This window comes from Felis catus, chromosome X (genome assembly GCF_018350175.1).
Source record: "Felis catus isolate Fca126 chromosome X, F.catus_Fca126_mat1.0, whole genome shotgun sequence".
Taxonomy (NCBI): Eukaryota; Metazoa; Chordata; class Mammalia; order Carnivora; family Felidae; genus Felis; species Felis catus.
The window spans coordinates 45,560,935-45,573,614 of record NC_058386.1 but is presented as its reverse complement, the minus strand read 5'-3'; the positions used below and the strand labels follow the sequence as shown (position 1 = coordinate 45,573,614).

Sequence of the window (12,680 nt, the reverse complement as noted above, 5' to 3'; positions counted from 1 at the left end):
TAGCTGTTGCTACTTCCTGGAGTTTCTTTTGAGGAGAATTCTTCCATTTCATCATTTTGCGTAGTCCCTGTGGTAGCTCCAAACTGCAGGGCACTTCCCCTGTGCTGTCTGGAGTAATTTGTTTTGGTGGGCGGGACTGCCGTCAGACCCCATGTCTGCCCCCAGCCCACTGCTGGGGCCACAGTCAAACTGGTATGTACCTTATGTTCCCCTCTCCCAGGGGCAGGACTCACTGTGGAGTGATTTGGCCCCTGTCTGGGCTGCTTGCACACTGCCAAGCCTGTGGTGCTGCTTCAGTGGGACCTGGTGTATTAGCCAGGGTGGATCCAAGGTTCACAGGGGCGGGAGGTATAGGCTTAGCTCACTTTGCCATCGGTGGTCCCCTGAGGGAGGGGCCCTGCAGCACCAGGAGGGAGGCAGGCCCAGTGGAGGGATGGATCCACGGAAGCACAACGTTGGGCATTTTCGTGGTGATAGCAAGTTCTGTGACGGGAACTGGTTCCCTTTGGAATATTGCCTGGGGGATGGGAGAGGGAGATGGTGCTTCCCAGGGGGCTTTTTTCCCCTGCCAAGCTGAGCTCTGTCTCCCGGGGCTCAACGACTCTGCCTCCCGGTGTCCTCTTGGCCTACCTGCTCTCTGAGAGCAGAGCTGTTGACTTTTAACCTTCCAGATGTTAAGTCCCATTGGCTGTCAGAACTCACTCCATCTGGCCCCTCTGCTTTTGTGAGCCACACTTCAGGGGCTCTGCTTTGCAGGGCGGGCTGCCCCTCCACCGCCTCAGCTCCCTCCCGCCAGTCCGCATAGCACCTACCGTCTCTCTGCCCTTCCTACCCTCTTCCGTGGGCCTTTTGTCTACACTTGACTCCAGAGAATCCATTCTGCTAGTCTTCTGGAGGTTTTCTGGGTTATTTAGGCAGATGTGGGTGGAATCTAAGTGGGTCAGCAGGATGAGGTGAGCCCTGTGTCCACCTATGCCGCCATCTTCTCCAGACTTCTTCCCAAATCTCTTCTTAAATCATTCCTGCCACAAGCTTCTGTCATCTGGTCCCTCAACTTCTAGGGGAAGTTTAGGTACATTCATATTGTCACCCACTCAATCTTCAGAACCCTTTTCATGTTGCAAAACTGAAACTCTTTATCAATTAACTCCTTGTTCATCTTTCTCCCAGCCCCTGAAACAACCACTCTACTCTGTCTCTATGAAATTTAGGGAATTATAGCATTTTTACTACCCAATCTGTACCTTATTTGTAAAAATTTCATAGTTTTATTTTCTTTTTCCTACATTTAATTAGTTGCATACTTGTTTTTTTTTTTTAACTAAATGGTGCTTTTTATTTAAAGAAAATTATTAAGTCACAGTTCAGGTGCACTACAGAGAAAATAATAACTCTAAGGTAAAAATTCAAACACTTATTGACTGTGTTTGGGAATTTATTTGCTTTATTGAGTCAATATTCAGTGATACCTAGCAGGAGTTTAGCAGTGTCCTGGAGAATTGGTTTCCAAAGATCAGGGTCCTTGCCCTGGAGGTCCTTATAGTTTCATGGGGGAGCCAGACCAATCTGTTCAATCTAGGAAGATTTATTAAGTGCCTACAATGTGCCAAAAAAAGTTCTAGATGTTTGGGTTACAGCAGTACACAAAATAGACAAATATCCCCGTGTCCCCAAAATCTTATTCCCTCAGAAGCACTAAAGGGTGAACATATTAATAATTTATGGGTCATCTGATCCAGACACATGTCCAGTCTCTGTCAATAGTATTTGGGGTTGGAATATACCATAACTCCTTGTTATGTACTATGATATTTTTATTCCACCCTCCCCCAAAAGTAAAGTAAAGTAAAGTAAAGTAAAGTAAAGTAAAGTAAAGAAGTAAACTAAAGTAAAAGTAGAGGCATTAGGATTGAAGAGAGGTAATAGGATGTGGTCCCAAAAATGGCACCCCTAGTGTGCCATAGCAACACAGCCTTGTAATTGTGAGGTAGATGCATGATGTCACTGTGTCCTAGAGGATTCATAAGGGTGGAGGACCAGGGTGACTATCACCCTTCATCCCCAGCTCAGCTAACTACCATTCTCACCACCAAGCTATCTTGAAGTTCTGTTCATTCATTTAAATTCTATTTTGAGTGGTAAGTAAAGTTTTATTATTTCCTTCTATGACACACTACGAATTTCATTTTGGATTTTCTCAGTATTTCATTTTAAGATATTTCCCAAGTGATTCTCTTGCTTTTGTGGGCATATATTATTGATACACAAAAATCATGTCTTTTCAATCAACCAGTGACTCTGTTTATTTCACATCGATTTTAATATGAGATTTGTACTATCTCAGATTTTCCCCATATTGTTATCCTTTTCTACATGTCCACTGTTCAATATTTGCTTTTTAAAAAAATTTTTTTTTAATGTTTATTTATTTTTGAGACAGGGAGAGACAGAGCATGAACGGGGGAGGGTCAGAAAGAGAGGGACACACAGAATCCGAAACAGGCTCCAGGCTCTGAGCTGTCAGCACAGAGCCCGATGCGGGGCTCAAATTCACGGACTGCGAGATCATGACCTGAGCCGAAGTCGGACGCTTAACCGACTGAGCCACCCAGGCGCCCCAATATTTGCTTTTAACGTTATTGAATTTTAAAAGAAAATAAATCAATTTAACAATAAAACAATTTAGGGGCGCCTGGGTGGCTCAGTTGGTTAGGCATCTGACTATGGCTCAGGTCATGATCTCGCAGTTTGTGAGTTCAAGCCTCACCTCGGGCTCTGTGCTGACAGCTCGGAGCCTGGAGTCTGACTAAGATTCTGTCTCCCTCTCTCTCTGCCCCTCCCCCACTCGCACACTGTGTCTCTCTTTCTCTCTTGATAATAAATAAACATTTAAAACTTAAAAAAAAAATAAAACAATTTAACAAAACATGCTGGGCCAAAAAATGTATATAAAGTACATTTTAATGTTGTAAAGTATATATATATATATATATATATATCCATACCTACACATAGAAACAAAATGGTTGGATAGAGATATGTAAAAATGTTAGTGTTTGCCTGTGATCTATTTTCTTTTCTGTGTGTTTGGAGTTATATGACTCTCTGAATATTGTACCTTTATTATTTTATAGGATACAATGTATACTATTTGGTAGAAAATTAAAGATTCATGTGCTGTGTCTTAGGTTGTGTATATCAATTATGTGAAAATTCTATCTAATTACCTTCATATGAGCCAAAATTAGACTATTTTTTATTCAGTGTTTTTGAGCTTCCATCATATTCTATCCAGTGAAGCTCTGTGAATTCTCAAGCAGCTTTAACCTCTGTTTGTTGAATAAAAAACTAGCTAAGTATTCATATCTGCCTGTGAACCCAACCCCATCCTTTGAAGTTTATCTATAATACGGTTTTCCTAAAAACATGAATATTGGAAATGTGTGAGAGAAAGCTCACAGGTTGATCTGGTAAATCAGTGCATTGCCTCTTATTGACTCTATTAACCTTAGTCTAGTTATGTTCCTTTGCTAAGTCTGTTCCTCCTCAGTTAAATAAGCCTAATAAATCTTATTATAGTTTTATGTGTTCGACACTTGGTGATTGTCAATAATAATCATTCTTAGTACTCCTAATTGTTCTTTAACAGAACGAACACATCAGGTTGCAGTGAAAACATTTCTCTTTCTCATGGCAACATATCCGTTGTTGATATTTACTGTTGAACATGGTATGACTGGGAATTTTAAGCACTTCAAATGTAAATGTGAGGTTTGACGTGATGTCATAGAGGAAACTACCAAACAATCCAGCTCCTGCTTTCTGCCTCAGCGTCCCTCTCCATGCTGGGTGTGGGTGGCTGACTAATAAGGACAGCCTGTACTCTGGGGAAGTGAGAGGCACCCACTTAGTCCAAAACACCTGTCAGGACTGTGCTCTGGGTAGAACTAGGTGGATGGTGGTGACCACATCCAAGCAATTTCCTCCCTCTGTGTTTAGCAATTTGCACTGTTCTCTGACTACCTCCTGTCCAGTATCACTCAACCAGGAAAGCAGCGTTAATAAAGCCTACCATTTGCTGAACACCTACTTAGCATTGGGCACTTAATTCATTTCAGCCACAAATATTGATTAAGAATAATCTATGTGCCAGGCAGTGTTGTTGGAGCAGGGGATGCACCAGTGAACTAAGCAATCTAAAATGCCTGCCCTTGTTGAGTTTATATTCTAGTGGGAGAGACAATGATAAACAATATAAATAAATCAACAAACTATGAAATGCAGTCAAAGGTAATGTGCTGTTAGAAAAGTAGTGAAAGAAAGGAGGAGTGGGAGTGCTGATTGGTGGGTATGCAGTTTTAAATGGTGTGTTCATGGCCAGTCTTGTTGAGAAGGTGACATTAAGCAGATACTTGAAGACGGTGAGGGATCAGAGAACAAGGGTATGTAGAGGAACAATGCTGCAGGCATTGAGAAGAACCCTACACACTCCTGAAGAGGGAGTGTGTATTCTATGAATCCCAAGAACACTGAGCTGGGCACTGCTGTTACAAATCTGAAATCACACCCTAGTGGGCTTGGGAGAGATACATAATTGTATGAGCAGTTACAACAAATTTGTAAGTACTTACCTAAGTTAGAGAGAATAAAGGGGACTTTGTCAGCATTTGCCTTTTAGAGAAGTCAGATGTGCTTGCCTGAAGAAGTGCCCTGAACCTCAGAACTGAAGGGATAGAAGTTAATCAGGATGAGGGAAAGAGTTATCCAGACAGAGGCATTAGCGTGACTGCCATTAGGAAGTACATCTCATAACTCTGCCTGTAGGGAAAGTAATTGTCTTAGGCCACCAGCTGTTGCATTCTGAAATCCATCTCCACGTTTTTATTAGACCACATTTCCCACAGGCTGCTCTCAGTCCATGACTGAGTGTGGCAGTGATAATAAGACTATTTCTGGGAGGCTGATTTTGTTTCTGTTCCATATGCACTTTATTCCTTTTCTGCCTTTTTCTGCCTTTTTGGTAATATTTTCTGGTTCCATTTTATCTTTTGTTGGCTTATTAGCAATAACTTTGGTTGCTATTTGAGGGTTTGATCTTGAGCTTAAAATGTACTTTTATTTTGTCACAGTATACTTTTAAATAAAGCTATTTTTATTTAACTTAATGAGAACATTACATTAATATTTCATTTCCCTCCTCCCAACCTTTGTGGGTTTTTCTCCATACATTTTACTTTTACATATGTTTAAAACAATTTTAATGTTTATTTATTTTTGAGAGAGATAGAGACAGAACACGAGCAGGGGAGGGGCAGAGAGAGAGGGAGACACAGAATCCGAAGCAGGCTCCAGGCTCTGGGCTGTCAGCACAGAACCCGACACAGGTCTCAAACCCATGAACCATGAGATCATGACCTGAGCCAAAGTCAGATGCTTAACCGAATCAGCCACCCAGGTGCCCCTACTTTTACATATGTTTAAATCCCTACATTACATTGTTATTTTTTTCATGAAGAGTCAAATATCTTTCAAAGAGTTTAAATAGTAAGAAAAAAATCTTATACCTCTACCCATGCAGTTACTATTTCAGGTACTTTCCATTGCTTTGCAGAAATCTATGTTCCCATTTGGTGTTGTTTTCCTTCTGCCTGAATGACTTGCTTGAACATTTCTAATAAGGGGAGGTCTGCTGTTGATTAATCCTCTTAGATTCTGTGTATGTGAAAAAGATGTTATTTAAGACATTATTTTGTCATTATTTTTGAAAAATATTTTCACTGCTTATAGAATTCTAGGCTCAGAGGTTTTCTTTTTGCTTTAGCAACTGTTGCTTACGTTGTCATTACTTGGGTTGTTTCTCAGGAAAAATCCCTCTGGGTAATTAACATTTCTTACCTTTTTGGTTGCTTTAAGATTTTCTCTTTATCACTGGTTTTGAGCAATTTGATTATCATGTGCCTTAGTATAGTTTCCTTCATGTTACTTGTGCTTGTGCTTTATTGAGTTTCTTCCATTTCTGGGATTATAGTTTTCATCAATATGGAAAAACGGGGGGCATAATTTCTTCAAATGTTTTATCTGTCCCCACCTCTTGATCCACTCCTCCAGGGACTCCAATTACACAAATATGAGAGCTGCTGGAAGTTCTCCCACAGCTCACTAATGCTCTGTGAATTTATAAAAACATTTCTTTTTCCTCTTCATTTAATTTTGGATAACTTATATTGCTATCTTTAAAGTTCAGTACTTTTTCTGCAATATCTAATGTGCCTTTAATCACACCCAGTGTATTTTTTATCTTTCACATTGTACTTTTCATCTATAGTTCATTTGTGGGTTTTTTTTTGGTATTTTACATATCTTAACTTTTTCCAATTTAATTTTTAAAATTTTCATTCCAGTATAGTGAGGATACTGTATTATATTAGTTTCAGGTGTACAATATAGTGATTCAGGTATTCTATATATTACTCAGTGCTCTTAACTTTTTAAACATATGGAATATAGTTATAATAACTGTTTTACTGTCCTTATTTGCTATTTTTAACTTCTGTGTCAGTCTGGGCTATTCTCAATTGATTCATTTATCATCCCATTATGAGTTGAATTTTCCCGCTTATTTGTATGCCTGCTAAGTTTTGATTGAATGTATGATAATGGATGCTACCTTATCGAATGATGGATATTACTGTGATGCTAAAATTATTCTTGTGCTTTTTCTACTATGCAATTAAATTACTTGGAAACACTTTGATTCTTTGGGTCTTCCATTTAGGATTTAGTATAACTGGAGCTGTAGATGGAGCAGTAGATGGCTAATTATTCTCCATGACCAAGAAATGATCTTTCTGAGTACTCTACCTAACATCCCATAAATCCTGAGGTTTTCCAGCCTGGCTGTTGGCAACAGGTACTTTTCTAATTTCTGTGCACGTACTAAATATTGTCTTCTCTAATCCTAGCACATGATTCTTTCTCTGTCCTCAGAAATTACCTCACACCCAAGTGTTGATGGGAACCCTCTTATGATCCTATAGATTTTACATTTAAATCTTGACATATATTCCTAACCTACCCTCCAGTCACATCAGCAGTGTATGAAAATAATGTTTATCCCTCAACTTCTCCAATATTTTTTGTGTATTCACTTATTTATTTGTTCATTCATTCATCTATTTACTTATGTTTTAATACTATTTGGTGGAACTAGAGCAGCACCAGGTCTGGGGATACTTACTCCCCACTACTGACAAAAGACTCTTCTGAGTACTAATCCAGTTACCCATGTATCCCTAGGTTTTCCAGTCTTACTGATTTAACAGGCACAATTACCACCTACTCCAAGCACTAGGCACTGTTCCTTCTAATCCTTTCAGATGGTACTTTCCCTGGCATCACATACATGTGCTTAATATATGAGGGAGACCCTTTGACCCCTATGGTTTTCTCTCATTGCAGCTTTCTCCTCTCTGGTATCTTTTGAACACTAGTTGCCTTGATTTCTCAGAAACTCAGTTCTCTCGTCTCAACTCAGAAAGTCCACTGGCTCCATCTGGGTCCCCCACCCACCCATGTGCTGTAGCCTGAAAACCTTCTCTAAGCAGTCATTGTTCACATCTCTTTTGTTTCTTCTCTCTCAAGGATCACTGTCCTTCACATTACCTGATATACAAGGATTTGCCAGCAAATGTTTTATATATTTGGTCTGTTTTTTCATTGTTACAAGTGGGAGTTCAAAGTTAAATATACCATTTTGGCTAGCAATGCAAGTAGATAGCCAATTGTGACACAAGGACTCCTCCACCCCGCCCCAGTGACTTTGCAAACTCTACTTAGAACTGATGTGTCAGGACACCTGGGTTGGTTAAGCGTCTGACTTTGGCTCCAGTCATGATCTTACAGTTTGTGAGTTCAAGCCCCCTGTTGGGCTCTGTGCTGACAGCTCAGAGCCTGGAGCCTGCTTCAGATTCTCTCTCTGCCACTCCCCCACTTGTGAGCTCTCTCTCGCGCTCTCTCTCCCTTTTTCTCTCTTTCTCTCAAAAATAAATAAATAAACATTTAAAAAAAGAACTGCTATGTAGTCAAAGATGCTTTTACCCAACCTTTATTCCTTCTCTGTTCTTCACTAGAGTTCAGACCAGAATAAGGTTCTAAAGGCTCTCCTAGCTTCCCCTGAATTCATGCTTTCTCTCACAGATGTTTCCCCTAATAAATTTTTTGCACATTGAATTCTGTTTTAACATCAGCTCCTCCCAAGTTCTGAACTAATTCAAAAGTAAGATACTCTGATCCAGAAGAGGGATATGTTCTTTGCGATAATATTTTCTCTACAGAGGCTACGTCTTATTTACTGAGTGTGGCCTGAAACCTTAAGTTTTAAATGCATATTACCCTGTGCATGGAACTAGTCTATTTTATTCAATCAAACCTTTATGGATGTATATTTAAGTTCTTTCCAGTTCTACACCTTTTCAAATATAGCTAGGGTAAATATCTTTGTTCAGAAAGCTTTGTACACCAATCTGATCATTTGATTAGAAGACATTTTTAAAAAGAAAATGTATGGACCCTATGGAGTTTACATTTAAATCTTGATGCATATCCCTAGCCTGCCTCTCAGTCTCACTAAGAGTGTATGAAGGTAAGTGTTATGTCTCATTCTTTCCAACGTTATATATTTACTTACTTACTTCTGCTTAGTAGTATTTTTCAAGGGATGAGATTAAAAAGGAAGTAAAGCAGGTCTCAGAGTTTATACAATAATCTTGTTCTATGGATAATTATGTCTCCCTTGTAACTGAAGCTTTCCTGCACTTCAGACTTCAGGGAATATGTCTTGAATCAAACGTGACTTTGTCGTGGTTTCCACAACCACTCAGTAAAACATTTGGATTTATTGTGCCTGTCCCCCTAGGAAACACCTCACAGCACAGATGTGTCTCCACTGACTCTGGCTTTGAGGAAAAGCATATCTGAAGCAGAATTCCAGCCCCATCACTTACTAACTGTGTCTGTGACCTTAAGCAAGCTGCTGTATCTCTGGGTGCCTCAGTTTCTGGTACATAAGGGTCAGGAGGTGTGACAGGCATAGGCAAGTTTTGAGTCCTGGTCAAAGACTTAAACATAGCACCTGAGGTTCCATTCACCTGTGAGGATGAGGCTCTGAGACCCACTCCTTCTCCTCCTGCTCTCCCGAGAAGGAAACATATGAGGTTGCAAACAGCCTAGTTATGGTCTAAAAGATGCCATTAATGCCAGGCATGGGAAAGTCACACATGAGTGAGGAGGAGAAAAATGCCAGGACTCCTGACAATCTCCTTTAGGTTCACAGCACTCAGTGATTGCAGGAGTAAGATCATTCCAATTCATAAGGGCCGGTACAAAAACATCTAGGGATTTTACAAACCAGTTGTTAGATTGTCAGCAGCTTGAAATCAGTAAAGGCAGGAGTGTTTACATGACAGAAATTAGCCAACATATGTTACAGTCTGGTGCATTCTCCCCTCCCCCTACCAGGACCAGTTTACCAGTGCACTACCAATGTGCAGAAGTCGATGGGGTTGGTGCCACTTGTATGCTTTTCTCTTAGTTTACCTATCTAAAACACTCACTTTATTTCATCCTTGGGTGAGTTGTTTAAGTAGAGGTAAAATAATATATTGTAAAAGTATGGATCTAACACCCATAGTTTATTCTGTGGCCTATTGTACCATCATTCAGGTCCCCACCTTTAAATGAACATTGTAGAAACTGGCACACCTTGGGTGGGTTTAAGGAACCTGTTGGGGAATCCAAAGGTCATGGATGAAGTTTGTCAGAGTCACTGGGAGGGTTGCCAGCAGTCAATTTAACTTTGTCTCCCTGGTGACAAACAGCCACCAGAAATGAACCACTAGAGAGAACTAGAATAACTTAGTTAAGATTAACTCTTGACATAGCAGAAAACATAATTAAATTAGTTTAACTTGTGATAAGAAATTATGTCAGAGAAACAAAAGTCCACTGCAGAGTAGTTATATACATGATTAACTTCATAAGTCAATGATGCCATAAAGTAACAAACTCCATATTTCTGAGCTTCTATTCTCACTGGATGGGCTTCTCCTAAGTCCAGATCCCCTTGTGGTACAGAAATTGTTGTCACAGGTCCAGGCACCATATCCAGACACATCAGCATTCGATGGAAAACAAAGGTCTGACCCTTACCGTGTGTGTGGTATTCTGAGTAAGGAAGCCTTTCCCCCCAAAGCAGAGCTCTCAGACTGCATTTCCAATAATCTCATTTTGAACTTGAATAAAATGTTGATATATTTGTAGTTTTACAAGGAATGTATATCATATTTCATCTATTAAAAATTAAATTTATTAGCTACACTCTTCTATTTAACATTTAATCTTTGTTGGATGAACAGGATTTGATGCATGGTTTTACATTTGATTATTTCTCCCTCCTAACATCTGATATTTAACTATGACACTAGATATATAAAACATCATCCCAGATTATGTTAGGATCTAGGATTGAAGAGAGGGAAAGACAGCATGATCTCTGACCTCAAGAAGCCAACTAGTCTGTTGGGAGACATTCAATAAAACAAGCACTGACAAGAAACTGTGATAAGTGTTTTCTATTAGAAGATAATTGTATGGACTTGTCTGCACTTAGCAGGAAATGACCTAACTCCAGAGGGTCAGAGAAAGCCTCCTGAGAATGAAGGTAACTAGCAATCAGCCAGATTAAGATGGAGGAAATCATTCCTGGCAAAGGATGTATGAGGTTGTGCACAAGAGCAAGTATGAGGTTGTGGAAATTAGAGCACAGGCCATGTGATGAATAGAAAGAGGATCAAATTTGGCTGAAACATAGCATGTGGGATGCTGACTCAAGATACTGCATGAAACATAATGAGCTTTACTGAATATTTACTGAGTTAATTACTTTTTTTATAATATCACTGATTGGAAGAACATTCTCTAAATTCTTAGGTCAGTACTGATGGATTATTTGTATAGGCATCTGTCTTTAACAGTTCCTCAGACTTTTAAGGATGCCATATTATATTTGACATTTGTTTCCTTAGTCTTCTAGAACCAACAGTTTCTCTTAGGAGCCCTGGTTCCATTTATTAGAAAATGGTATAAAGTAAAAAGACTAAGACCTGGATGCTGGGTTTGCTCATTATGACTAATAATACAAAACTCTCCAAAACAGGATAATAATTGCCAAACTAGTGGATTTTTGCTCCCATGTTTACAGGAGAAAAGTAGAGTCTGGATAAAGAATGTCACTGTAATATGTTTTTCACTCTATGTTTAATCATTAATATGCTTCATTGTTATTGGTTTCATTCCCATTAGAAAATAAGGATATTTCTCTACATTAAAAAATAAAAACTAATTTTTTATGACCCTCCCTGTTCTTTCTTCTCCTTCCACCACTTTTTTCCGCTTGACAACTTTTGGCTGCAGTCTTTTTTCTTATTAATTTCAAGCAAACTGAGAGCCTTGAGCTTCAATTTCCTGTCCAGCCCTGAGATTCAAAGGTAGCTTTGAGCTGAGACTATTCGTCCATGGATCCTCCACGTAAAGTTACCCCACCTTTTAATTCTGATTCATTGCTGATTCCACCAAAAGAAATGTCCCAGAAACTTACATCAACTTCCCAATCATCTTTCTCCAAAGTGCAAAACCTGGATCGTATTAACGTTAGCCCCAGTTTTAATAGCAACTACCTCACTCCTCTACCAGAGGAAACGATCCAACAGCAATACAGAGATGAGATGAGCCAACATGAGAGGCAGTGGGAGAAGTCAGCGTTCCCTCAGAAGAAAAAGACATTCATGGAGAACATGAGACAGAAAAGTTACTATCACATGGCACCTTATCGGGTTGAAAGGGAAGGAAAGATCTATTTCTCACATGATAGAGATCAGAATAAGTGTAAATGCCATTATTGCCTCATTCAAAGGGAAGCTATTTCCGGGAACTCTAAAGGGCAAAATGCATCCTCTTGGAAAATGCTAGTAGAAGGCTTTAGCCACTTGAACATCAACTCTGATACCACAGAGTCCCGCTGTCCATCAGAAAAGCTTCCACAGGAGTAGAAAAGAAAGAAGAGCCATCAAGAGAGGGAGAAGAAAATCAAACAGTTCTTCAGAGGCCCTGAAAACAATAATTGAAATAAACCGAAACTCATCCTCATGTGATGAGATCAGAATTAATTCAGATGTGTGAATATTGATTTTTATCCAAGTCCTTGGGTGGAACTTTTTGGGAAGCAAACAATTAGGGATGGTCACTAGGAGAAGCAAGATCCGATGTCTGGCAAAAAATCATATTAGAAAGAAACAATGTTTCAGTGATTTTAGGGTGATTCTGGGGCATGCTGGGAGCAAACTACTCTGAGGCTGGGAAGATGGTTAAACAATGGCTTTTAATTTGCCATTATTTCGTTTTCATGATGCAACTTGCTTTTTCCCTCCTGGGATCTTCTTTTCTCTTATATATTGTCATTAAGGTATAAAGGACCCATGTAGTGTGAATGTCTGGCTGGTTGCAAAGTGCTTTTGTTCTGTTTTATGGGTTGGCCACAAGAAAAAGCACTGTGTCTGATGAAATGCATGTGTGTTTTGGAATTCTGAAGTTAATGATAAGATGAGATCCACATCTAAAGTTTTGAA

At 39.5% G+C, this 12,680-nt stretch overlaps 1 long non-coding RNA gene across 2 annotated transcripts; it reads left to right on the top strand.

The window, feature by feature from the left end:
* Positions 1–1,436: 1,436 nt before the first annotated feature.
* LOC109496516 lies at positions 1,437–12,221 on the top strand. Of its 2 annotated transcripts, XR_006593208.1 has the most exons (3): positions 1,611–2,138; positions 6,776–6,910; positions 11,470–12,221. It is a non-coding gene; the product is annotated as an uncharacterized LOC109496516 (long non-coding RNA). The 2 variants fall into 2 exon arrangements; XR_002152566.3 differs by lacking the exon at positions 6,776–6,910 and having other exon boundaries at positions 1,437–2,138.
* Positions 12,222–12,680: the final 459 nt, after the last annotated feature.